Below are 5,263 nucleotides of genomic sequence, written 5' to 3'. Positions count from 1 at the left end.
TTAACACATTGTAATATTTTATATACATGTTTGTTTTCATGGTTCCTAGTTCATAACTCCTTCCCGAGGCAAGCCAGAGAAACTACAACTTCTCTTCACCAAGGGAGGTCATAGGACCTGTAATCTTGTCCCATCTTTCTTAGAGCCACAGAAGAATTCTCTGACCCACCATGTCTGTCATTCCAGAGGGGGATGATTCTATGTTCCAAGGAAAGGAATGCTGTGCAGAGAGGCCAAGAAGAATCTGAGCGGTCCTTTAACATCAGATAAAACTCTGTGTCCACATTTCTAAACACTTTTCCATGCCTCAATTCTGTCAATGCCATGAACCCAAGAGGACAGGGTTCAGAAAGCTTCAAGGCACCTCCACAGATGGAGGTACCTGGAGGGTTGTGAGTCTGAATGGACCTGGAGGGTCGGCACTTCTTTCCCATATTTTACCCTGAGCATTGCTGCCTCTTTATCCTTGGCAATGATCTTGATAATAAACTGGTAAGTGTAAGGAAATGTTTCTGGGAGCCTTGAGGGGCTGCTCAAGGAAATTAATCAAACCCAAAGACAGGGCTGTGGGAACCCCAGTTTCAAGCTGATGAATCAAAAGCACAGAAAAAATTCACCACTGCATTGAAAGGCAGTGCTGAGCAGATGTTTAGCATAGTGATGAAGATGCCCTGACTTCATAGCAGAGCTCCTGGGTTTCAGGCTCAGCTCTGCTCCTGATTCCAGCTTTCCAGAATGAGTGCCCTGCAAGGCAGTGGGTGAGGATTCCACATACGTGACTTGGAATTGAGTTCTAGCTCCTGGATTTGACAGCATTTTTGCCTCTCAAATAGATTTCTTGAGAAATGTAAAGCAGGGTGGTGGGCAGGGATTGGGGGAGATATGCTTTGGGGACTGAATGTTCAATCTGTGGGACTCAAGAGTCTCTCCAAGTGGATGGTGTCAGAATTGAACTGAATGAGAGGACATCACAAACTGGGAGCAGTGGCTGCAGAATTGCTTGCTTGCTCAGTGGGTGGGAAAAATAGCACACTTCTGCTGTGAGAAATGATCTGTGGGGTGCATGTTTGGGGCAGCGATTGAGAGGCCGCTGAGAGCATCTCTGTTTTATATTGGAGTGCTTGGGTTTGAGTCATGGCTCCGCTCTCCGTTCCAGCTTCCTGCAGATGTGTACTTTGGGAGTCAGCAAGTGATGGCTCAAGTATTTGGAGTACTGTCACATATAAAGGAGCCCTGTGTTGAGTTCTAGGCTTCTCTCTTTGGCTCTGTGGCATTTGGGGAGTAAGCCAGCAGATCTCTTTATCCTTCAAATTAATAAAATACATTTTAAAAATTAAAAAGGAGTGATGCGTGTTGAGAACACAACTGAAGAAACTGAGTTGGAATCGGGGGATTGTTTTCTGGCATATCTTCATATATATTCAATCACCTAACAGATGTTATTGAGTCCACGGTGGAGTATCAGAAGGATCTATTGGAATCACATTACTGTGCAGGGTGTTCCTCTCAAAAGATTCTTTCCGGCTTCCTGCATGCAAGAAAAATGCCAAATACTCTGTCCTGCAGTTAGGAGTTCCTTAATTAAATGATTTCAACTTGAAACAATCAATATGAAAATTTGGCATAGTTTTTGTAAACTGCCTCAACAGCAACCAGCCTGGAATTCTCACTGGTTTTACCAAAACAGAGAAAACCTAAAAACAAAAAACAACAAACAAAGAACCATATTATTAAGCTTCTACTATAGGTCTAGTTTTATTCTAGGCAAAGAAGATAAGTCAATGATTGAAAACAGGTAACAATCTCTATAAATGCAGAGTTTATAATTTATTAGTTAAGGATAAAAACTCCTGGAACAAAGAGGGAGTAGCAAATTAATACTCTTTATTGATTTATTTTATTGATTTGAAAGGCAGACTGTTTCGCTCCCCAAATGCCCACAATAGCTGGGAATAAGCCAGACCTAAGCCAGAAGCCAGGAATTTGAGTGTCCCAAAAGGGACATGATGCCACATGCCTGCCCCTGAGTTACAAGTTTCAATAGGTTTGTGCCCTCAGCAGCCTAAGACTTCAGCATTTCTGCTTTTGAAGTTTTTCATGCCAGTGTGAGAACCTGGGGATCAGACTGCAGGAGAATGAGGTGTGCTGTGAATCAGTCCGCCTAGCCAACAGCAGGCCGTTGGTCCCAGCAAGGCCTGGGTGACCCCAGGTAACCCATTTGGCTCCAAGAATTGGTAAAAACAATACATATGTGTTTTTCATTTTATTTTTTCAAATATTTATTTATTTTTATTGGGAAGGTAGATTTACAGAGAGAAGAGGCAGAAAGATCTTCCATCTGCTGATTTGCTCCCCAAATGGCTGTAACAGCTGGAGCTGATCAGATCCAAAGTCAGGAGCCAGGAACTTCTTTTAGCTCTCCCACACAGGTACAGGGTCCCAAGGCTTTGAGCTATCCATCTACTGCTTTCCCAGGCCACAAGCAGGGAGCTGGATAGGAAATGGAACAGCTGGGACACAACTGGTGCCCAAATGGAATCCTGCTGCTTGCCAATTGAGCCATCACACTGGGCTCTTTCTTCTCTTTTCTTTACCCTTCCCTTCCTTCCTTTCTTTTCCTTTCCTTTCCTTGCCTTGTCTTTCTTTCTTTTTTAAAGATTTATTTTATTTTATTCTTATTGGAAAAGCAGAAGTAGAGAGAGGAGAGACACATAAAAACCTTCCATCTGTTGATTCACTTCCCAAATGGCTACAACAGCTGGAGCTGAGCCAATTCAAACTCAAGAGTCTCTTCCAGGTCTCCCAGTGTGGGTGCAGGGTCCCAAGGCTTTTGGACCACCCTCCACTACTTTCCTAGCCACAGGCAGGGAGCTAGATGAGATGTGGAGCAGCCAGGGCACAAACTGGAGCCCATATGGGCTGTTGGCACTTGCAGGTAGAGGAAATTGGCAATTGGTCTGTTGCACTGGCCCTTAAATGTGCGTTTTTCAAGAGAAGGCTCAAATAGCTCAAAGAAGGAAGCTGTTACAGAGCAAGGGTTTGTGTTTTACCCAAAAAATCACATGTTGGAGCCCTACCCCACAGTGGGGCTACAGTTAGAATTGAGGCCCTCCAGGATGTCATAAGGTTACATGGTATCTTAAGGATGGGAGCTTGAAGGAATTAGTCCTGTCCAGATCTGCTGTGCTGTCTCCCACCTGAACACTTCTGGGAACACACAAAGGAAAGGACACAGCAACGAGGTGGCTGACTGCAAGCCAAAAGACTCCCTCAAAACCAATCAACCAGTACTCTGAGCTGGGACTTTTAACCCCAGAAACTGTGAGGCCATACAATTCTGTTGAAGCCTCCCAGTCTGCGGTGTTTTGCCATGGCAGCCTTGGCTGACTAATTGAAAAGCCAGGCACGTAACTCAGGGAGAACAATCTAGGCGAGTAGCTGGTGCAGAAGTCCTGAGGTACACACAGGCTGGCATGTTGAGATACTGGGGCCCAGTAAAGGGAAGCCAGAGAGATGAGGCTGTGTGCAAATTGGCAGGCCATTTCAAGATAGCCTGCAACTCTGTGTTAAGCCAAGACAAGTTTTGAGGAGTGGGACGACGTTGTTTTGAAAAGACATGCATTTCTGTCATATTTGACTTTCATATAATGATGAACACATGTTACTTTAGTTTTGTAATCAGAAAATAAAACATCCAAGCACTTAGAAGTCTACAAAGGAATAAGTAAACAAGTACACATTGTATCCTTTATTTCCAACACGTGGATACAGAAGAAAAGGGTTTGGAGAAAGACAAATAAGAGGGTAGAGGAAGAGCCTGCAGCCAGTGTGAAGTGCAAGTGCTTCTGGTCCAGCACTCTGCTCTGGGATTCTCCAAGAGTGTAGATCCTTGTGTTCTTGGCACTTCACGCTCACTCTTGACTGCAGCTCTGCAGAATGGTGCCTGTCAGGGGATGGCTCAGAGGGAGTGGAGAACAGAAAGCATGCACAGAAGCCCTGCCCACTAAGAATCAAGGCCATGGCCACCTGATTTGCCCTAGCACTTAGCATATTGCCTGGTTTACATGGGGTAGGAATACTTCAAGCGGTATTTCTTTAAGTACTGAGTGAACTGGTTGGTCAGTTTCCTTCAGTTTTCTTACTCAACCACTTTCAAGTTCCTGTCTCCCATTTCTTTGCTGAGACAACTGTTCTCAACAGGCAACAAAAGTTTGATACATTCAAGCCCTTCTTAAGTTTGTTTCTAGTTTTAGAAAGTGTAACAAATTGAGCTGAAATCTGCAAATAAGGTCATATCTGCAAATATATGTCATCATGGCTTATCTCTATGACTCGGGAGTGTTAAAGATTCAATGGCAGGAACTGGCATCATGGCTGCTTTGTTACGAATCTAGTCCCCTGTTAACATGCTCAGGAAAGCAGCTAAGGATGGCCTAGTGCTCTGGCCTTTGCCACTCCCAGCGGGAGACCCAGACAGAATTCCAGGCTCCTGGCTTTGAACTGGCCCATCCTGGCTGTTGTAGCTATTTGGCAACAGGGAAGAAGCTGCAAACCTGTGATGGAAGATCTCCCTCTTTCTCTGTCTCTCTCTTTCTGTCACTCTACTTTTTAACTAACTAAAACTACCTACCTACCTAACTAACTAATCTTTAAAAAATTGCAACCCTCTAGTTGCCTTACGAATTAGAATGTAAAAGCTGTATTCATTTTTTCCTCCTTTCTGAGGGGCAAAGGAATGGAGGACTAGTTAAACATAACGAATACCAGCCAGGATGGGTAATAAAGTGTGCTTTGCTGTAACTAATGGCTACATGTCCTAAACACTGTGTATAAGCTACTTTTGTTCTGGTTCCAAAGAAGCTAACCTTGATGAATAGAAGGGAAGATTATTTTTGTTCTGCCAAGAATCATCTCCTTAGTCCTGTTCTGTAAATGTGGAATTTTATGCATCAGTTATGTTAAGATAGGGCACTAACATATGTAATATTTGAAATGAATTCTTCAAAGGCAGCAAATGGCTAACTCTCTGTGGTCCTAAACATGACTTTTTATCTTCTCACACATATTAAAAAGCTTGGGCTCTGTTAGTCCTAGCAATCAGTCTTAATACAACTTTCCAATTAACCAAAGGAAAATACAAAACATTGGTCAACCCAGCAACAAATCCCTTGTCCCATGTACGACTAAAACAGGGAATATTCCTTATTGAAAACCTAGTAAATTAGCCTCAGACAGAGTTTCTAACAGCTATGTTTTTGGAAGT

General features: G+C 43.4%; 1 non-coding gene across 1 annotated transcript; it reads right to left on the bottom strand.

Annotated features, from left to right (window-relative positions):
- Nucleotides 1-1,425: 1,425 nt before the first annotated feature.
- Nucleotides 1,426-1,494, bottom strand: LOC118758731 (small nucleolar RNA SNORD62). The gene has a single exon (XR_004995814.1). It is a non-coding gene; the product is annotated as a small nucleolar RNA SNORD62 (small nucleolar RNA).
- Nucleotides 1,495-5,263: the final 3,769 nt, after the last annotated feature.

This window comes from Ochotona princeps, chromosome 2 (assembly GCF_030435755.1).
Source record: "Ochotona princeps isolate mOchPri1 chromosome 2, mOchPri1.hap1, whole genome shotgun sequence".
In the NCBI taxonomy this organism is placed as follows: domain Eukaryota; kingdom Metazoa; phylum Chordata; class Mammalia; order Lagomorpha; family Ochotonidae; genus Ochotona; species Ochotona princeps.
The sequence above is the reverse complement of the archived record's forward strand: the minus strand, read 5'-3'. Positions and strand labels throughout refer to the sequence as shown.